The sequence below is a fragment of the Littorina saxatilis genome, linkage group LG9 (assembly GCF_037325665.1).
Source record: "Littorina saxatilis isolate snail1 linkage group LG9, US_GU_Lsax_2.0, whole genome shotgun sequence".
NCBI lineage: Eukaryota > Metazoa > Mollusca > Gastropoda > Littorinimorpha > Littorinidae > Littorina > Littorina saxatilis.
Genome location: NC_090253.1, coordinates 34,331,324 through 34,354,082, shown reverse-complemented (window position 1 = coordinate 34,354,082; position 22,759 = coordinate 34,331,324). Strand labels below are relative to the sequence as shown.

Here is a 22,759-nt window from a genome sequence, read left to right as displayed (position 1 = left end):
CAACAGGAGACAACTCTTCCAGGCCTTACAGCAAGAGTGGGACAACATTCCCCAACAGATTTTGCGAAGACTCATTGCTTCCATGCCAAGGAGATGCCAGGCTGTAATTGACGATTCTAGGACACTTTTCCCCTGGATTTTTTCCCCCCTGACTTTATCCCCCCGAATTCTTCCACCCAGATTTTTTCCCCCCGTGACATTTTCCCCCTGAGACTTTTTCCCCCCGTGACTTTTCCCCCCTGGGGCACTTTTCCCCCTTGACTCTTTCCGTTATAATAAAATATATTATTATTTCTATTTTAATTTTTTTGTTAATGCTTAATGCTTAATTTTTTTTATAAATTGGATAAATAAAATGTGTATTCTTACACATGTGTGGTTCCTACTTTTAATTCAGCAGCTTTGGTTTAAAACACGTACATTCACATACATACACATCTAAAAGAGTCTAAAATAGTCTAAAAGAAAACACTGTATGCCGCGAAATGCGCTGGTTAGAGTCTTGGTATTTCCTTCTTGTGTGTGGCGGAGGATGACGAGCGACGTGTTGAGCAATCTCTGCTACGTTCACATCTAGAAGCGTCTAAAAGAAAACATTGTGTGCAATTCCGAGTAGGTATGTGTCAAGGTTTCTGTTGTCATATGACCGAACGAGCCGCAAAATGTTAGAGTCTTTGTATTTCCTTCTTTTGGGTGGTGGAGGATGACCAGCGATGTGTTGAGCAATCTCTGCTCGGCCAGCTGCTTCCTCTCTTCTGAGAACTTCCAGGAACTTCCAGAAGTTGGGGTGATGCGCTCCAACGTTTGACTGGAATCTTCTGTGCCATCCCTCACAGTGGTTATTTGTCCTTGGCATATCGTCATCAGTTCTTTCGTACTGGTTCCACATTTCAGATGGGAACAGCGGGTTTCGTCTCCTTGCGTTTCTTCCCACCCGCCGACCTATGTACGTGTCTTCGAGATAATCTGCCACTTGTTGAAATCGATCATCTGCGATGGTTTCTTGAAGATGGTCATAACACACTGAAAGTTCTGGTGTAGGTACAAATGCGAGGGCAGCCAACTTGCGGACAGATATAGAGAACTCTTCGTCCTCCATGTAATCAGTAGCATAGCCAAGCGACTGTACCTTGCGATAGATACTCTGCGCAAAATGAAAAAAACATCCTTTCACAGCACAATCGGGGAACACTTGATTGAAAGCGTTCTTCGTTGCCAACTCGAAGTCGATCATTACCGATTCCACCTCGGCATTCGGAAGCAATTCACTCAGTTTTTCTAACATTTTCACGTATGTCACCTGACATTTGTTCGGCAAAAGTACAAAGACGCATGGAGTGATTGAACCGTCGTACATGGCATGCATTGTGTAAAGCTGGAAGAACTGTTCTGGGGCTGTTTTGAAGGTGCCATCACAGAACCAGTGCTTTGAGGAGGACATATATCGCAGTCCATCACTGGTTGCAAACAACAACATTCTGTCCACTCCATCGGCACTGTCAAATGCAAGGAATTGTTCTCCGTGGGTTGTCTCTAAGTAGCGCTGTGGTATTTCGATCTCGGCTCTTGACCTTGGAATCGGTAGCGCACCACCAACTTTTTGCCTGAAAATAAAAGAGAGAGAGTTGAAAGAGAGAGAGTTGGAGAGAGTAAGAATAAAAGAGAGAGAGAGAGATAAAGAAAATAAGAGAGAGTTGAGAGAGAGAGAGAGAGAGAGTTGGAGAGAGTAAGAATAAAAGAGAGAGAGAGATAAAGAAAATAAAAGAGAGAGTTGAAAGAGAGAGAGTTGGAGAATAAGAGAGAGAGATATAAAGAAAATAAGAGAGAGTTGAGAGAGAGAGAGAGAGTTGGAGAGAGTTGGAGAGAGTAAGAATAAAAGAGAGAGAGAGATAAAGAAAATAAAAGAGAGAGAGTTGAAAGAGAGAGAGTTGGAGAATAAGAGAGAGAGAGAGATAACGAAAATAAGAGAGTTGAAAGAGAGAGAGTTGGAGAGAGTAAGAATAAAAGAGAGAGAGAGAGATAAAGAAAATAAAAGAGAGAGTTGAAAGAGAGAGAGAGAGAGTTGGCGAGAGTAAGAAAGAGAGAGAGAGCACCTTTTTGCATGAAAATAACATTTAATTACCTTAGAGAGAGGAGAGGGAGATAAAGTTGGAGAGAGAGAGAGTTGGAGAGAGTAAGAATAAAAGAGAGATAAAGAAAATAAAAGAGAGTTGAAAGAGAGAGAGAGTTGGAGAGAGTAAGAAAGAGAGAGATAGAGAGCACCTTTTTGCATGAAAATAACATTTAAATACCTTAGAGAGAGGAGAGGGAGATAAAGTTGGAGAGAGAGAGTGAATAAAAGAGAGAGAGAAAGAAAGAGCGAGAGAGAGAGAGAGATATATGTGTTTACCTGTTTCGCCTAATTGCTCGTCTCACGTGAGCCACAGATGTCATTTGTGTCGCTGCCCCCTGTGACAAGCCAGACAATGCCGTCGAAAGAAGTCTTTGAGGCGGTTCCTCCGTTTCTTCAGCTCGGCGCCTCAGTGAACTCCTCACTGCCATAATTTCTTCTCTGTTTGACTCAGGAAGATGGTTGTGTTCATTGACTTCCTTCTGCACCATTGTCTCAAACAAATGGATCTTGGCCTTGCAACCGCCCATCTTTCTTCTCTCACACTCCCAGCTTTGCTTTCCACCTGCCAAATCCTTCTGTTTTAAATATATATATGTATTTCTTGTCAACAACGCATCTTGCTCCTCTCTCTGTTGTTTTGAAATCGGCCTCTCTTTGTTGATCCATTTTGCAGAATAGTGGCAATCAAGTTGACAGTCACGGATACTGATATCGCAGATTTATCATTCACACATTCACAGATTTCACTTACAGTGGCTAACACTGCTCACTTCTCACGTGAAAATACAAATGTACGAATAATTTGTAAAGGGGTGGAAATGTTTGTGTCTTAAACACTGCTCACTTCTCACGTGATAATACAAACGTGCGACCAATTTGTAAAGGGGTGGAAATGTTTGTGTCTTCTCACGTGATCATCAATTGATATAAAAAACATTGCTAAAAATTCACAAGGGGGAAAGAGTCACGGGGGAAATAGTCCGAGGGGGAAAAGTCACGGGTGGAAAGAGTCCCAGGGGGGAAAAGTCACGGGTGGAAATAATCCGGGTGGAAGAATTCGGGGGGATAAAGTCAGGGGGGAAAAAATCCAGGGGGAAAGTGCCCTGATAGGGTAATTGACTCACGTGGAAGCCATACTCGTTACTGACTTTGACCTTGGTTTGTGTGAAGGTCACGCTCAATGAATAACTGCAAAGCCCAGTAAATAAAGACGTGCATCTGTGCTATCGAAAAAGCTCAAAAACTTTTCGGTCCGACTTATGTATTGTTTGTTCGAAAGAATGAAATGTCAATAAAATTATTCATCAAACTAACTATGCGATACTTTTTTTGCACAGTATAGTTCCGTGCAAATCATTCCATTCTGTTAACACTTTTTGTCAGTTTCCCTGTTTTGGACTAAAATCAAGTACACAGATATGCTGTTATTCTGCTGTGGCGGTAAAGGCAGATATTGTGTGTTCTGTTTATGTTTTGGTATTGCTTAGGATAATGTTTTTTCGTCAAATGGGACTAGCAGACAAACTTTTGCACCCGTGTTCCAACGTTAAAAACTGTATGAAGTTCAGTTTTCTAATAGTGTATGAAACCGATTTATGTTCTTTAAATTGATGAGATGTGTGCATTTGGTTGCGTGTGATCTGTTTATAAAATGAAATATTGTTGAAAACTGACCATCAGATTGCAGTCTGTTGCATCAGTTGCAGTTGCATCAGTTGCATGCAGGTTGCTGCTACCGTTATTTTGTTTGCCTTCTCTCTCACTTTTTATTTTTTTATTTTTTTCAAGCCGGGAGCATTCTTCTTCATTGGTCTTTTTCTTTTCTCAATAAAATGTTTACATTTTTAAATTAACAAACTTTATCAATAAACTAATATCATGTTAACCAAAGATTTTAAAAACTAATTCCTGCCTAAAATTAATGTTAAAAATCAATTAAATTACATATTCTTACTCCGAATCACACAAAAGCATTGACGCAGTCTTACATGCTTAAGGTCTGAAAAGGCTACCCGTCTTAAACAATTTTAAAGGGAAGCAACCCAACACAAAAAGTGTAAATACAGGTATGGTAATGACCATCTACCCAGGGAGTTACCTCCCGTCCGGGTTATGTGACGTCACTTACCCTGCAAACACCACGTGTACCATCATACGACTATTCAGCCTACAGCAGAGAAGGTCGTCGACATTTTTTGGCTCCGTGTGTGGCTGCGTGCTGGTGTTTGTAAGGACACCCACCGGCCTCCTAACCCGTCTTACCGGCTTGCCTTTACGTGTTTGGTGAGCTCTTTCCATTTTGGTCATTATTTTGACAAGAATGTTGTTGTAGTTGCTGACTTTTCGTCTGCTTTGCGGACTTGTAAAATTTTTTCAGTAACGCATATTTTGGCCCCCATGTTTGTTTATCAGCTTAGCTGACGGCGAACGTGGCACGGCCTATGTTTTGGTTAGGTAAACCTTATTTTACCTCTTTACTTGCCTTCTTCTTTGTTAGTTGGTAAGCACTTCCTTTATTAGTCATTAGTTTGACAGGAAGTTCGTTGTAGTTGCTGAATTTTTCGTCCGTTTTGGACTTGTTAATTTCCAGTAACTCTTTGTTTCGCCGCCTGTTTTTTGTGTCAGCGTGACTGACTGTGATATAACATGGCAAGGCTTGTGTCATTGATCTACCAGACCATTGGTATTTGTTGTTGTTTCGTACTAAGCATGTATAACCGCTTTGTCCGTTACTTATTCTGCCCCAAATGAATTGGGGGGCAGTTTAGCATGTCTGTGACGTTTCTTTCTTCTTGCTTTCCCTCTCTTGGGCATCGGAGCGCGGCGCTCTGGTGTCTATACTGCTTAGCTCTCTTTTTCCAGAGTTTTGCAGTTTGGGAGAGAAAATTGCAGCTTCCCACGCCGTCTCCAGCGTTGTACTTCCGCCGCCGGCGGGTGACGGTCGCTCATTGGCTTCTTGGTTTGCCGTCGGCACGGCTTTCCGGTCGCGGGCCTCCTTGGGGGGCATGGACGGTAAGTCGAACTGCTCCACTGGCTCTCGTGAAGCCACCGGACGCTCTCTTTTGAGCAACAGTTCTTGGTCGCAGGTTCACTACCCGCAAACTTCCTGCCAGTCAGGATATGCTGCTCTTTCTATGCCCGGTCGTGCAGCGAGTACGGCTGTGACTGAGCAAGGGCGGCTTCCGCTTGCGGGAGTCGCGTTTCCGGGTTTACCCGGAAGCGAAGGTCCATCCAGTACACCCATGAAGGTCACTGCTGGGGTCGACCGCAAACTTCCTGCCAGTCAGGATATGCTGCTCTTTCTATGCCTGATCGCACAGCGTGTACGGCCGTGACTGAGCAAGGGCGGCTTCCGCTTGCGGGAGTCGCGTTTCCGGGTTTACCCGGAAGCGAAGGTCCATCCAGTACACCCACGAAGGTCACTGCTGGGGTCGACCGCGGACTGGCCTTCGGGCGTTCTGGCTTCTGGCCTCAGTCACTGCAACAGGTGCTTCCGCTTTATGCGGCTTCGTCCGTTGCCTAATCTTCTGCTCTTTCTAAGCCTGTTTGCATTGCGTGCACGGCTGTGACTAAGCAAGGGCGGCTTCCGTTTTCGGGAGTCGCGCTTCCTGGTTTTCCCGGAAACGAAGGTCCTCCATCCCGTGCACTCACAGAGGTCACGGCTGGGGTTGACCGTTGACTGGCCTTCGGGCGTTCAGGCCTCCGGCCTCAGTCATCGCAACAGGCGTTTCCGTTTATGCGGCTTCGTCCGTTGCCTTTCCGGCTCCGCCCGGAGTTGCCGTTCCTCCTCCTGTTGCTCCTATACGGATGTCAGTGAGTGAGGAACAGGATACGTCCTACGGACATCCGGACAGTCGTCCTTCCGGTTTACCGGAAGCATAGGTCCTCCTTTGCGATTACACTGTGTGTCTTTACTGGAGTTGACTGCGGACTAGCCTACGGGCGTTCGGGCTTCTGTCCTCAGTCCACGCAACCTTTGCTTCCGCATTGTGCGGTTTTGTCTGTTGCGTTTTCGGCTTTGTCCGGATACATTGTTCTTCTTCCTAACACTTCCTTTTGAATGTTAGTGAGTGAGGAACATCGGCTGGCCTATGGGCATTCAGGCTTTCAGCCTCGGCCGGGACGGTAGTCACTTCACTGGTTGGGTGTTGCGTCTACTGTCTATTCAGTTCTGGTGGCTTCGGATGTTACCTCCTCTTTGTCTTACCCTCTTTTGGGAGGGGTGAGACAGGACGGTTTCCGGGTGAACGGGTTTCCGGTTTTCCGGTTATCCTGTTCAGTAGTTTTCCACTGGCAACTGTGACTTAGGTCCGTGTCAGTTCTCTTGGCTATTCTGTTATACAGTCTTTAGCCAGCGACCAGACACGTTCTGTATTTCCATCGAATCTCTTGGCTTCTCTCGAGGCCTCGACGGAGGTTACTTCCAGATTTTTTATGGAGGGACATTGGCTTCCTCTTTGGTTGCATTCGGCGATGTCGGACTTCCGTTCCGCGAAGGAGGAGTTTTTCCTACTTCCGGTTTGATAGTCACCTTCAATGTGGGTACCACCTTTCGCAGGTTTTGGCTAGTCCATCTCCTACCGGAAGTGGTATCCAAGGGTTCCGGTTCTGCTACTCGCTCTTCACGGGTCAGTTCCGGAACATGCTCAGCCTTGGCTGTCTGCGGCTACACAGGCTTCGGTTTTTGTTCTTCTTGTCATAAGAAGTTCTTCTTTCTGAAGCTGGGTCGTAACTTGCTGGCGTCTTTGCCCTTCCGCATACACCTTTACCGGTAACGCAGGGACTTAGGGTATTTTGGACGTCAGTTTTTGGAATTCGCCTCTTTTTCGGAGATGATCGTCAGAGCGCCTACGCGCTCTTTACCGGAGTCACTGAGCCTTCACACTTAGTGTGTATCAGGACTCTGACTACTTCTCCACTCTTTTAGTCAGCCCTGCTAGGGTGCATGAAGAGTAAAAGAGACTGTCCTCCCTTCACTACACTTTACAGTCAGGTGTCGGAGGGACTTGTTTCTCTCGCTTTCTCAGTTATCTGAGCATGCTAGGAGAGACACTTGTGCTTTGCTCGGGGGAGAGGGATCTCTTTCTTTTACTTTGGTGTTTTTATACCAGAAGAAATGAGGACCAGTTGATTAGAGATCAGCAGGTCTCTGATTTCTCTCTACACGGGTTGAAGCAGAGCTAGCCTCCTCAGGAGAAGCACGCTCAGACCTCCGACCAAGTTAGGCCTGCGGTCAATAGGCAGTCTCTGCCTGATTCTCGAGTTTTGAGAAATAGATCACTCTTGGGCAGGGAGAAGGGCAGCTCTAGCAGCAAGCCTCTCTCCCCAGGGAGGTGCCCCAGATCTCACCCCCCCCCCTCCGCCCTCCACTTTGGGGATGGCGGGGGGGTCTCCTTCTAGCAATTTTTCATTGGATGGGCTCTGTACACAACCAATGGATTGTGGGAGTGGTGAGGTCGGGTGTCTCCCGTTGATCTCTTGAGTGCAAATTTGCCGATTTTTCACAGTGTTCTAGGTCCATCAGCTCGAGCACCCGCTGAGGTCTCTTCTGAGCTGGTCTAGCGCTGTCCTTCGGTTATAGTCCTCGGGCAGTGTTACAGCAGTTTTAGCCGCGGGCTGCTGCTCCTGTGGCACTTCCTGTGTAACCGAAGAAGTTGTTTCTTTCACAAGACGTTTCTTGGGTACGTCTGGGTTTCTGGAACAACAGCTGACCTTAGGGCATCCAGGTTTTTTAGCCTCGGCGGGTACAACAGCCATTCCACCTTTCGGCAGTGGTGGTTGTTTTTCCCTGTTCTTGTGGCTTCGGACTTCGACTTTTCTTTCAGCAGATGAGATAGGACGATTTCCGTTTTGAGTGGGGTTTCTTTCTTCAAGTTACCCCGTTTTCTCACTTTTTGCCACAAGCTTCTGGACCATGGTCCTTGTTTGTCTTTCGCCGAGTCTGACTCTGTCTTTCTCTAGCGATCAGACGCGTTCTGGTGTTTCGTCCAAACTTAAGTTGCACTTGAGTTGGCCTCGGAAGGAACATGCACATTTTTCCTGAGGGTGCATTGTCTTTGGCAATGGATTTTTGAAGAGTCATTCTTTGTGGCTTTTCACCTCTCTCAGGTGTTTGGCTACTCCTCTCTTTTTGGCAGAGGGGCTAGCTAATGTTCAGGTTTTCTTGCTGTGGACTTATAGCCCTACATCTTTTTTGACAGCCGAAACTTTCGTTTCTTTGGTTTACCTTTGTACTGCGGGTACTTTGGTACAATGGCTGTCCTATGGGCGTCTCGGCTCTTAGCCTTAGCCTGTTTTATAGTCTCCTACCTAGTGTGGTTCGACTATGGCTTTTTCGGTTCCTGTTACTTCGGATTTTCTCTTCCTCTTCTCCCTCATCCTAGCATGAGGTGAGTCAGGTCGACTTCCGTTGGGTTGGGTTTCTTTTTTAGTTACCCTTCTACCACAGGCAACTATGACTGCGGCTTTTGCCTGTTGTTCTCCGCGTCTGGCTCTTGGTCTTTCAGAGGTAGACAGACGCGGTCTAGTTTTTTCGGCCAAGCTTAGGAATTTCTCCTTATTTGGCCGCGGAGTTTACTTCCGGTTTTTCCCTGAGAACTCTTGTCTCGGGGGTCTTATGGCTGGTCTGCTTCACGGTTTTCCGTTTTGCTTACCAGTCTTGTTTTCTGTTCTGGGTTTTTGTTTTTCTTTCATTTACCTTCAAGCAGACTGATCTGTTTACACTCTGGCTTTTAGTACGGTCTCCTCGAGGTCTGTCCTTCATCGCACTGAGCGGACAACCTTACGCACGGATCGTTTTCCAGGGCTTTGGCATTTCCTTCAATTGAAAGGGGGGGGGGGGGGGGCAGCTTGTCTTTCCCTCTACTCGGCTCGGGTTATCCTAGGCTGGGTTCTTTTTCTGGGTCGTTGAACAAGAGATTGGAAGAAGTGCTGGGCACAGATTTTGGCTCTCTGATGTTGTTTTTCAACTTTTGTCTGAGTAACATCGCGGCTGTCCGTCAGGATGATTCTCAGATCCTCTCCTGCCTTTTGGCAGTGGGCCACTTTCCTGGCTAGGGTTTAGAGTGAGTTAGAATTTCTTTTTCACTGGGCCCATCTCCTGACCTTTTTGGCAGCAGGCAAGTGTTTTGGCAAGGTTTTAAGAGTGAGTTGGATGTTTCTTTCCCACCGCCTTGTTGAAGCTATCTGCTTTTATGTGATTCGGAGTAAGAATATGTAATTTAATCGAAAATTTTTAAGTAAATTTTCATTTGATTAATATACTTACCCGAATCACATAGTTTATTCCCTCCCGCCAACCCCGCATATGATTTTTGACTCACATGCGAAGCAAAAGTGAGTCTATGTACTCACCCGAGTCGTCCGTCCGTCCGTCCGTCCGTCCGGACGTCCGTCTGGAAAACTTTAACGTTGGATATTTCTTGGACTATCAGTACCAAATTTGGCAAGATGGTGTATGATGACAAGGCCCCAAAAAACATACATAGCATCTTGACCTTGCTTCAAGGTCAAGGTCGCAGGGGCCATAAATGTTGCCTAAAAAACAGCTATTTTTCATATTTTTCCCATTTTCTCTGAAGTTTTTGAGATTCAATACCTCACCTATATATGATATATAGGGCAAAGTAAGCCCCATCTTTTGATACCAGTTTGGTTTACCTTGCTTCAAGGTCAAGGTCACAGGAGCTCTTCAAAGTTGGATTGTATACATATTTTGAAGTGACCTTGACCCTGAACTATGGAAGATAACTGTTTCAAACTTAAAAATTATGTGGGGCACATGTTATGCTTTCATCATGAGACACATTTGGTCACATATGATCAAGGTCAAGGTCACTTTGACCCTTATGAAATGTGACCAAAATAAGGTAGTGAACCACTAAAAGTGACCATATCTCATGGTAGAAAGAGCCAATAAGCACCATTGTACTTCCTATGTCTTGAATTAACAGCTTTGTGTTGCATGACCTTGGATGACCTTGACCTTGGGTCAAGGTCACATGTATTTTGGTAGGAAAAATGTGTAAAGCATGTGAGTCGTATGGGCTTTGCCCTTCTTGTTTAGTTTATTAAGTCGTATGATGGTACACGTGGTGTTTGCAGGGTAAGTGACGTCACATAACCCGGACGGGAGGTAACTCCCTGGGTAGATGGTCATTACCATACCTGTATTTACACTTTTTGTGTTGGGTTGCTTCCCTTTAAAATTGTTTAAGACGGGTAGCCTTTTCAGACCTTAAGCATGTAAGACTGCGTCAATGCTTTTATGTGATTCGGGTAAGTATATTAATCAATTTTGATATTCCTTACAACGACCTGGGCGTGTCCTTGCTTACACATAAACACACGTGTTCAAAATTGCAGCGTTGACCGTAGGAGCACAGCCCGCTGTTAAATTGTATGCAAATTTCTTTGCCTCCTGGTCCACGCCACTTTGTCATGGTCGGACTACTGTCGTTACCCCGCTGTTGCTGTTTGGAGACTTGTGGTTTTTCCCTCAGGAGAGTAGTGGCCAGGTGCTGGCTGACACTACCCCATCTGAAGCCAGCGTCCGCCTGTTGCTGCCTGTATTCGTTATCTTAGGCCAGAACACTGGCCAGGGAAAACCTGCACGCCAGTTCCCCAACTTTGGCGGTATAGGACAGGTAGTCTTTCACCGCTGGCTCAATCAGAGTTTTGCCATGATCCTGGCATTTGCGGACACCCACTGTGCTGGTGACACGTCCTTCAATTTTGTTTTCGGTCCTGCTTTTAGGCACAGGATGGCACTTGGCGAAATTGATAGCTCTTCCACACTCTCTGCAGCTGGGAGGAACTCCGTGATCAAAAACGCCTGCTTCCCACCTGCAGGCCTGCCCGTGCGCAGGTACACCTGGGGATCCAGGTCCATCCTGCTGCCACCAGATAACTTTAGGCTGCTCATGTCTTCGAGCAGCTCGTCGATGGATCCAATAGGTCGCGGGATCCGTTGGTCTGGTTCCTCTTTTGCAGCTGGTGACAAAGGCCCCCCTCCTGCCCGTTTCTGGAGCGTAGAGACTGCTATTCTTAGGGCCGCCTTTCGCCAAGCTTTAGTGGCAACTTTTCAATCACATCGTCAGATAGTCCCAACAGGGACGCTTCAGTGGAGAACTTTTCTTCACTGAGGACCGCAATGGTCTCTTCGCTAAGTTTGAACCTGTCTGCCAATTCTTCCATGAAGTTTGCCATTATTTAGTGCAGGTGCTGCTGCTTTGCTGACTGAGCTCGAAGTGATCAGCCTTGCATGCACAGACGCCGAGCCCATTTTTCCCGCCTTGACCAGTGCATAGCCATATATCACCTTGCACACAACCATTGTTCTCGCACACACATTCTTTCTCAGCCTCCCATCTCTTGCTCTCTCTCTTCCCTATCTCTCTCTCTTCCCTATCTCTCTCTGATACCCACGGCATTTAAAACACCACCCTCCCCACCCAACCCCCCTCATGCGCCTTTCCCTGTCTAAACTCAGGTTACCTTTTTCAGATAACCTCCACCTTGCACATGAAGAAAATAAACAAAAATAAATAAATGACAAAGAGTAAAAGAGTGACATAGACAGTGTTGGTGAAGTTACCTGACAGGTAGCGACTTTAGAGGAGGGGGATGGGTCCTCTAACTTTACAGCTCGGTGACACCCCCAGTAAGGCCTTATCAGGGTTTCATAAATAACACTTAGCGGACTTGTCGAGCGGAAGTGGTTTTACAGACTGGTATATGAGTTGCAGCTTTCTCATCATTTTCCATCAAATCAACTACATGCTGTATCTGTATTGTGTCTCGGGGAATACATTTATATGTTTTCAACCTAAATTTGAACCGGCACGGTTGGCCTAGTGGTAAGGCGTCCACCCCGTGATCGGGAGGTCGTGGGTTCGAACCCCGGCCGGGTCATACCTAAGACTTTAAAATTGGCAATCTAGTGGCTGCTCCGCCTGGCGTCTGGCATTATGGGGTTAGTGCTAGGACTGGTTGGTCCGGTGTCAGAATAATGTGACTGGGTGAGACATGAAGCCTGTGCTGCGACTTCTGTCTTATGTGTGGCGCACGTTATATGTCAAAGCAGCACCGCCCTGATATGGCCCTTCGTGGTCGGCTGGGCGTTAAGCAAACAAACAAACAAACCTAAATTTGACTCCTTTTTGGCTCACGTAAGTGTAGCCTATGCGATGCTAACTTTTGTCTGTCTGTGCGTGCGTGCATGCGTATGTATGGATGTATGTATGTATGTATGTCTGTGGTAGAAACTTTAACATTTGACTGAACACCGAAATACTAATTTTACTTGGTTATTATTCAAGCAACAGCTTCAAAGTATTGAAGCAATGATCAACATTTCGTCGGCACGTATGTAGTTAAAGTGTGTATCCAAAGAAAACGGGTGGTGGGGGGTTTTGGAGGGGTAAAAACAGCTGACTGGTTTGTGTCGTGTGTGGTATGTAGACCAGGTCAGGGGTCAAGGTTAGGTCAGATCGCGTGAAGGATTGTGGTATAGATACAGTTATCACCGAGCTGCAGTTCGCCGATTCGGAGAAGACGACTCATTATTTCACATTCGGTTTTGTAGCTCCAGAAAAATAGATAAAGAAGATGCCAAAGGAGATTTCCTACAGGTTAATCTGCACAGCGTGTTTCCAGTGTCTGCGCGAGGAAGCGTTGTCGAAAGCGCAGTGTCGATCTGGCCATCTGGCAGTCGTGTCCCCCGTAAGTAGGCTACAGACAGACAGATCTAGATCTAGTGTCTCGCACTCTTGCACCGTATCACTTATGCTTACTGTGTGTGTGTATGTGTGACGGAGTGATTGAGTTTGTGTTACTGTTTGTCGATTTCTTACGTGAGCCGTGAAGGCTTCGCCTCTTGTTCTTTGTTAATTTGTTTGACATTTTTGTTTGCTAAAAATCGGCTGATTGAAAGCCGCCATTTTGTGACATTCCTCTCTTGACGAAAAACAGACGTTTATCTCCAGTAAACTAAGAGTGAAGAGTGCAAACAAAGTGTACAGGTGCAAAGAGATTATGTGCATGTTTATGACCACAATATCCGTTTAAAAAAAAAAAAATTGTTTACTCAGTAATTTGACCAGGCCCAAAATGCTGTTCGGTCGAGGCATCGTGTCAGGAATTATCCGGCACAGATAACCACTCATGGGCACGCAATAACAATGTGTTGGATCTACCTTGCAGGGACACTTTAATTGTACACATGACTGCTACACAAACACAGCTTTTGTTACTAAATATATAGTTTTGTTTGCCGTTAATTGTAACATGAATCTCAGAGGAGGTCGTGGTGTCAGACATTTTGGCCTCGACCGAAAAAAAGACGTTTTTGCATTTAATTAAATAATGAACAATATTTTTTTAAATCTACTTGAGCACAATTTCATCCTGTCATGAGCCTAGAACCAGAAAGGCTTACAACAGTAGAAATGGTTTGTTATTGAGCGCGAGACTTGCAGTTTTACTTCCGTGTCTGTCAAATTGTCAATGCCTCGACCGAACATGGTTTTGGACGGTTACATACTTTGCCGCTCCATATAAGGGAAACCAACAAGTTTCTTTGAGCTTTTTGTCCACTTATAGTTTTATCACACCCTATTATATTGCACATGACGTTTTCAACGATTTTCTTTGAACTTTATTTTTCAATGACTATGTGAGAATGTCACACTTTTGGACCATGACTCTGAGAATGACCCTGTGACATTATCTCAGCACTGAAGAATTAGATTTAAAATGTCAAAGTTTATAACAGTTGTTCTCGAACATATTATCATTTTTTTAAATGAATCTGAACACACAAAAATTACCAGGGTTCAAACTTGTGTTGTTTGCGTTTCATGCGGTAAAACGTGTGACACGTCATACATTTTGTTACATCACGTTGTACGCATACCTGACTTTGTATGTAAAACATCACCAGTAATCACTGCGTATCATAAGGATATGGTGTGTTCATTATCATTCACAATAAATTCATTGAGATGGAGTGGCGTGCTTTTAAAAGTCCAGCGTTGTGACAACACAGAACATAAGCTCCAAGAATACATAGAAAACGAATAATGAGCTTTTTACATTTAGTCAAGTTTTGACTAAATGTTTTAACATAGAGGGGGAATCGAGACGAGGGTCGTGGTGTATGTGTGTGTCTGTGTGTGTGTGTGTGTCTGTCTGTGCGTGTGTGTGTGTAGAGTGATTCAGACTAAACTACTGGACCGATCTTTATGAAATTTTACATGAGAGTTCCTGGAAATGATATCCCCGGACGGTTTTTTCTTTTTTTCGATAAATGTCTTTCATGACGTCATATCCGGGTTTTTGTAAAAGTTGAGGCGGCACTGTCACACCCTCATTTTTCAATCAAATTGATTGAAATTTTGGCCAAGCAATCTTGACTTCGGTATTGCATTTCAGCGTGGTGGCTTAAAAATTATTTGATGACTTTGGTCATTAAAAATCTGAAAATTGTAAAAAAAATATTTTTTTTATAAAACGATCCAAATTTACGTTCATCTTATTCTTCATCATTTCCTGATTCCAAAAACATATAAATATGTTATATTTGGATTAAAAACAAGCTCTGAAAATTAAAAATATAAAAATTATGATCAAAATTAAATTTTCGAAATCAATTTAAAAACACTTTCATCTTATTCCTTGTCGGTTCCTGATTCCAAAAACATATAGATATGATATGTTTGGATTAAAAACACGCTCAGAAAGTTTAAACGAAGAGAGGTACAGAAAAGCGTGCTATCCTTCTCAGCGCAACTACTACCCCGCTCTTCTTGTCAATTTCACTGCCTTTGCCACAAGCGGTGGACTGACGATGCTACGAGTATACGGTCTTGCTGAAAAATTGCAGTGCGTTCAGTTTCATTCTGTGAGTTCGACAGCTTGACTAAATGTTGTATTTTTGCGACTTGTTTTGTGTTTCAGAAGAGAACAAGCACTGTGTAGCTTCACTTGAAGCACAAGAGTTCTTTGATGCTATCAAATTGCAAAAAAAAAGAGAGTGATCAAATTAAGATAGGAAACATGCTCGCCCCCTGATTTGTTTGTGTGTGTGTGCATACTTCAACTATTGGCAGATATTTTCAGGCGCTGACTGACACACACACAAACACACATACACATAATCACACACACTCACACACACACAAACACGTACGGTACCGCATAACCCTCACACATTGTTTTTTATAAATTCATCGTTATTTTTTTCTAGCTGAACCCCCCCTCCCCATTCTACAACCTAGCTCCTCTTTGTCTCACTCTCTCCTCTTTAGTTTATCTCGCCTACCTCCCCCCGCGGGTTAGGGGGAAGAACTTACCCGATGCTCCCCATTCTGTTTCTCTTTTTACCCTTGTTAAGTGTTTCTTGTATAGAATATAGTCAATTTTTGTAAAGATTTTAGTCAAGCAGTATGTAAGAAATGTTAAGTCCTTTGTACTGGAAACTTGCATTCTCCCAGTAAGGTAATACATTGTACTACGTTGCAAGATCCCTGCGCCTTGAGTCCGAGTCTGGAGATACGCGCGCGATATAAGACTTCATATAACAAGCCCCAAGAGCAAATTTTTGATTAGTGCTTTTGTGAACAAAAAACAATTGACAAGTGGCTCTATCCCCTCTCCCCCCTTTCCCCGTCGCGATATAACCTTCGTGGTTGAAAACGACGTTAAACACCAAATAAAAAAAGAAATCTCGCCTACCTACTTGAGTTGAGTAGCTGAAGAGGTATTGTCATCATCTTGGTGTCACGCAAGTACAAGTTTGAACTTTTCCATTTGAGGGAACACATGCACTCACCACAAGACTGAAGTCTCATTTGTTACAGTTTAGTCATGTAAAGGTGATCTAACAGTTATACTGCTTGTAAATTTGGTGCTGCAGGGGTTGGCCCTAGATTTAAATTCACGTAGCTACCCGATCTGAAAAATACACCAAAAGATCACTGCTGGAGTGAAAAGAATTGGGAGCGAGTATGGCCTATCAAAAAATAGAAACGGGAACACTTGCTATCTCGAAGCAGTGACTATTTGCTGCCAATTTTCTTTGTTGCTCAAGTCTTCAGTGCCAATAATTGCTCAAAAATAGAAACATTATCACCATCTGAGTACAGCTAATCAACCTCAGGCTCAGATGAACTCGCTGTGCTGAATTATCAGCTTGCAAAAATTCCTGACAATCAATTGCGAAAGTTTGCTATAATTGCGAACAGAGCACAGGCGCACCAAAAATATATCAGGAAAACCATGGTCATAGCAAGTATTGTTCGTTTTAAAAATCTGTCGCCATGTACCGATAATTTTTTCAATAAACAGTTAGTGTTGTTATTTTGAGTGCATAAAAGGACTTGTCCTTAGAATAAAGTAAATTGGGATTTCTGTAGCGAGTTATGCAGACATGAGACTGGTCCGATTTTTATTGGAATTCCGATATTTTCCTTAGCTCACAGACCATTCTTGAGATCGATGCAAATTCGTTGAGAAAAAAGGGGGGAGGGGGGGGAGTTGGTATGAACCGTTCAGCTGAAGCTGTCTGCGTCTGAAGTCAGTGCATTCGCACCCCAGCACTCGCGTGAACCCATAGGTGGTGGTATAAACCGTTCAGCTGAAGCTGCGACTGAAGTCAGTGCATTCGCACCCCAGCACTCGCGTGAACCCATAGCAGTATCATGGGTCGCGTTTGATTGGCTGTTGATCTCCGACGATTATTGCCGAGGCTTAATTATTCACCGATGGTTGTTTTGATTGGCTCCCGATCTCCAAACACCGTAGCATCATGGCGTCTGGATTCCATATTGTTTTGTCGGCTGTGGAAGCTCTTACGATCGACGACCAAAGTGTGAAAAACAAGTGGAAAGCCAACTGGCTGTCAGAAGAAGTGACTGTCACTATCAACAAGAAAGAAAGGCGCCAGCTCATTGGCGACAGTATCGCCAAAATATCCATTCCCGGTCAGGCCGTGTGCACGTGGTGCGACAACGGCCACTGCGTGGTGAAATACGGACTTGGTGGAAAAAAGGTGTTGGTTCGTCACATTGAAAGCAAGAAGCACAGAGGGCTCTTGGAAGCACGTCTCTCTCTCTCTCTCTCTCTCTCTCTCTCTCTCTCTCTCTCTCTCTCTCTCTCTCTCTCTCTCTTTCTCTCCATCCTGTCTGCGCTGAGCCGATGACCCGCAGTTGCTGGTAGGCCTGAATAAAACTCAAGGCAAAACAACCGATTTATAGATTAGAACCTTTTTTTTGGGGGGGGGGGGGGGCACTCTGTTCAGACATTGTAGCAGCTTTGATGAGTTATCTTGATTGCTTTTTGGCTCACGTAAGTGTAGCCTATGCGATCGTAACTTTGTCTGTCTGTGCGTGTGTATGTCTGTGGTAGAAACTTTAACATTTGAAGACGTCACATTATGGCGTAAGAGGGTTAGACGTCACGCGAAGGAATTACTGAAAGTCTCGGTCATTGTCATTTTGAGCGAGCCGAGACTAGTTGGCAGTCGTGTCCCTGTAAGTTACAGGCTACATGCAGACAGACAGATCTAGATCTATAGTGTCTCGCTTTCTTGCACAGTGTCACCTATGCTTACTGTGTGTGTGTGTATGTGTGACGGAGTGATTGAGTTTGTGTTACTGTTTGTCGATTTCTTACGTGAGCCTTGAAGGCTTCGCCTCTTGTTTTCTACATTGTCATTATCATGTGATTACAGGCACCTATGGATGTGAAGCAAAATGTTTTGTTTAAAATGCTAAAACATATTATTCTTGTGGTTTTTATAGCTTTTTAAAAAGGCATGATCTATTTTTTTGCTATCAGGAGAGGCCCCAAAATGGCCTTTATAATTCTAAAAATCATTTTCCGTCAGGGGGGCTTCGCCCCCCTGAACCCCCCACCGGGGCGTTGCCCCTGGACCCCGGCTTAGTTTCCTACTTTTTGAACATTTGCTGGTCTCATGCCTGGTTATGGTTGCTACGCTTAACTCTCAACAGTTCTTGCCATTTCGCTTGTTTTCTCCATTTCATTACATGAGGTTTTTCAAAAGCTCATCAAGAATGTAGTTCTGGTCACATATTCCCAATAAACATGCCAGAACTGGGCCACTGCTGGCTTTTTGCTGGCAAGTTTGGTAAAGCTGGCCATAAAAAAACCAACACTGGGCCAATTATGGTTTGCCAACAAAGGCCCAGTTATGGCTTGCCATCACTGGCCCATCTCTGGCATTCCAGTAATATTGTCGGCCAGTAAAATGCCTTAATTGGCCCACTGTTGGCACGCCATTGGTGGCCCAGTGCTTGTTTGCCAGCATTGGGCCATAGGTGGCGATTTGCTGGCAATTATAGGTGGGTTTTTGCTGGCACGCCAGCAGTGGGCCAATGCTGGATAATTGCTGGCAAGAAGATCTGCGACAGCACAGCGGTATGACTTTCTCACTTGGAGTGACGTAATGTACAAACAAATGTCGAAATATCTTGACGTCACTCGTGATGATGACGCATTGTCAACTAAATCCGGCCCGCGGTGGTTCTGCAGATGTCCGGTTATTTGTTTTGCATTCAACTTCAAGGAATTTCCAAAGCACCTTCTTCGATTTCAGTACGCGTCCGATCTCCTCCGGCTAGAAGCAAGCGTGGTGAGTTTCACAAACAGTTGTGTGAGCAGGTCGTCGCAACGGCGTTAGATCTAGTATCTTCTTGTTCTTTTCCTCCGTTGTCGGTCTTTTTTTCAACTTTCTTCTGCTGGACGTTTGAGTCAGTTCGCAAAATATAATAGACTTTAAGAAGTCGTCCTCTCTGTAAGAAAGAATCTGCGCGCGCACGCGCGTGTGTGTGTGTGTGTGTGTGTGTGTGTGTGTGTGTGTGTGTGTGTGTGTGCGCCCGCGCGCGCGGTTGTGTGTGTGTGTGTGTGTGTGTGCGCCCGCGCGCGCGGTTGTGTGTGTGTGTGTGTGTGTGTGTGTGTGTGTGTGTGTGTGTGTGTGTGCCTTTTTCCTTTCTTTGTGTGATTGAGTTTGTTTTGTCTCTGTCAAAAGAAAAGCACCATAGGCATTACCATAAGCTTACTTGTAACCAAACAAATTGCATCTTGTGAATGTTGACATTGAGTATGTGTCTATTCACTCCAGGACAAAGATTTGTGCAAGTGTCTGACTGCCCAACTGGATAAGATGCAGCTCGCCTGGGTCTCAGTTCCTGAGAGAAACGCAAGAGAGCTGTCCGAGACAACGTAAGCTTCGCAGGTTAGATCAAAATACATATTCCTGTTGACCCCTTACTTCTGCTTGGCATTTTAGTCAGTTCAGAAAATATGATAGATTACAAGAAGTCGTCCTCTCTGTGAGAATGCCTCTGTGTGTGTATGTGTGTGTGTGTGTGTGTGTGTGTGTGTGTGTGTGTGTGTGTGTGTGTGTGTGCGCGTGTGTGTGTGCGCGTGTGTGTGTGTGAGCGCGCGCGCGTGCGTGCGTGCGTGTGCTGTTTGCTTGCATGCCTGCGTGTATGCTTGCGTTTGTTTGGTTGTTTGGTTGTGTGTGTGTGTGTGTGTGTGTGTGTGTGTGTGTGTGTGTGTGTGTGTGTGTGTGTGTGTGTGTGTGTGTGTGTGTGATATGGAATAATGAATTAAAACCAACAAAACTCGTTTGCTTTCATGTTTCAAGAGGTGAACGGCAGGAGGACTTGAGAGTTTCAATGGCTTACCGTAGGCTACGACGTCAGGACAAAGAAAAGAAGCGTTATCTCAACGTTGCGGATGCGAACAGAGAAATGACAGAATCAAGACAATCCTACGGAGGTTTACTGGGAAGTGAACAAGAAACATTCCTGCCTTTGGTCATCATGTCTCGAGTGTGAAATTTAGAACGCTGTACAAATAAAATAAAACAGTGAGCAACTGAAAACAAAGCGTACGTTTCTGTAATGTTTCGGTAATGAGTCGTTGCTGTTTGGAAGCTTTACATTTGTTTTGTTTTTAATATATATTACTGTATTGTTGTTGTGCCCGCTATAACTGCGTTGATGACGATATTCTGTCAAAACCACTGCCTTTACTTGCCAGATAAGTTACACGACAAATGTGATTAGCATTTCAATTGCATTTTACTGATGAATTTTATAATTACGCATATGCATATTGCTAATGTACAGCTTGACAGCATTGCCCTTTGCTTTATTTGCGCACGTCTTGCCGCCAGCATGGGTTGAAAAGTCCATTGATGTGCTGTGTTTTGTTATTGTTATTACATTCACAGTAAAAAATGACAAAACAAAGCATATTTATAGACTTCTAACAACCATCTATGGGCTAACAAGACTGTGCAGATCGAGTACATGAATAGAGCCGTCATTCTATCCGAATCAGTGGTATTGGTATATTTCCTGCAACTTATTGGCATTTTGCTGGCAATGGTAAAGACAGAAATATGGCATTTTGCCGGGCCACAACTGGCCCGGTAATTTCAGCAGGTAAAGGGCCATTAACAGAAAATATATGGAATTTTTTTTTTATATGGAACTAAAAACCTGCAAAATGCTGGCAAAATGCTGGCGAAATGCTGGCAAAATGCTGGGTTTTTGATGGCAAGCCATCAATAAGCCATCAAATAAATGATGGGTTTTTGCTGGCAAAATTCTGGCAAAATGATGGCAAAATGATGGCAAGCCATCAAAAAGCCATCAAATAAATGATGGGTTTTTGCTGGCAAAATTCTGGCAAAATGATGGCAAAATGATGGCAAGCCATCAAAAAGCCATCAAATAAATGATGGGTTTTTGCTGGCAAATTGCTGGCAAATTGCTGGAAAAATGATGGCAAGCCATCAAAAAGCCAGCAAATAAATGATGGGTTTTTGCTGGCAAAGTGCTGGCTTGCCAGTGATGGCCCATCAATTTGCCAATGTGCATACGGGTAATATGCCAGCATTGGGCCATAGGTGGGCCTTTGATGGCAGTAGTTCTGGCAACTGGCATTGCCATCAAAACGCCAGCAGTGGCCCAGTTCTGGCATGTTTATTGGGTTGCTGTGTTATGTAAAAAAAACTAAAAATAGATTTCCCGTGCCTATTTTTTATTCATTACACATTCAGAAAGAAGAAAAAATCCACAATTTGTATCTAATTGTAACAAACCTAAGGTATACTGAAATTCAATCAGTTTTCACTAATTTGGGACCTTTTTTTTAACTCATTGTCTCCCAGGTGCGGATATATCCGTACCCACTCATATGGCTCTATCTGACCAGGTACGGATATATCCGCTCAGACTGTTAGCTTCAGTTGCTTCCTGTAGCGTCCATCTAACGCCTGCTTTCCAACATGTTGATACACAGTTTCTACACAGTTACTACAATTCTGAGTGACCTGCTGCAGCATAGCTGGTCAACAAATAAATTATGCCTCTATGCTATCCTATAGTTTATATCATCAGTATGAAAACACGCATGTTCTATACTATTGTCATTGACATTTTTGTTGGCATTTGTCTAAATCCCCACCCCACCCCCATGTTATGCTTTCATCATGAGACACATTTGGTCACATATGATCAAGGTCAAGGTCACTTTGACCCTTATGAAATGTGACCAAAATAAGGTAGTGAACCACTAAAAGTGACCATATCTCATGGTAGAAAGAGCCAATAAGCACCATCGTACTTCCTATGTCTTGAATTAACAGCTTTGTGTTGCATGACCTTGGATGACCTTGACCTTGGGTCAAGGTCACATGTATTTTGGTAGGAAAAATGTGTAAAGCAGTTCTTAGTGTATGATGTCATTGCTAGGTTTATTTATTTGACCTTGACCCTGAAGGTCATGTAAAGGTCAAGGTCAAGCATGTAAGTCGTTTGGGCTTTGCCCTTCTTGTTATTTCTTCTCGCGATAGTTGGAGGAGCGAGAGCCGCCATGTTGTGTTTTCGTCTGCTCGAAATATGCGCAAAAGTCGTAAATCATCCCAAAAAGCTCGGTCGTAAGTCGCGTTTTGGGTCATTATCCTTGACGATACACAGGATTTGCGTCTTCCCGACTCCTAAGGAAGTCGCCGCGGATTCTATCGTGCGCGAGATTTTTTTTTTTTTCGTCTCTCGATAGTTCGAGGAGCAAGATGTTAGCATGGGGCAACCATATTTTTCTTTGGAATTTTTTCGAACTTTTTATATGTAACTACATTCTCCAACCCATCAGAATTGTAAAGCAGTTTAAATTTTGAAGATCGGTACATATTTGATTTTTTTCTGATTTTTTTTTAATTTTAGGGCTGCTGAAAAATTCTGCTGAAAAAGTGACCGGCGCCCTTTACAACCTGTCCTGCACACAATTTCAGCTAAAACCTGTTGTAATTGATTTAAAGGGCTTTCTTGTCATAAATACTATACAACAGAACAGGTTGCGGGGTAGGAAGTCACACAGAAAAGTGTAACAGGACCTTTTTATCTGCCTGAAATTCTGAATTTTGATGTACTGAGTGAACCTTCAAAAGTTATTGTTTCTGGCTCTTAGTCTTATGTCCAGACATTGCTGCTAATTTTTTTCTTATTTGTTGATGGTTGTTCCACATCTGAATCAGGATTATCTTACAAATATGGAAAAATAAGATCTGGTTAATCTTCCAATAAATTAGGCACATACCGAGTCTGATGCATT

General features: G+C 44.1%; 1 protein-coding gene and 1 long non-coding RNA gene across 4 annotated transcripts in view; both read left to right on the top strand.

The window, feature by feature from the left end:
- The window catches only part of LOC138977060 (protein HGH1 homolog), a 68,231-nt gene that overhangs the window by 35,754 nt on the left and 9,718 nt on the right, over positions 1 to 22,759 (top strand). The window lies entirely within an intron of this gene.
- LOC138977411 (uncharacterized) lies at positions 18,208 to 20,025 on the top strand. Its single transcript, XR_011459266.1, has 2 exons — positions 18,208 to 19,367; positions 19,782 to 20,025. It is a non-coding gene; the product is annotated as an uncharacterized lncRNA (long non-coding RNA).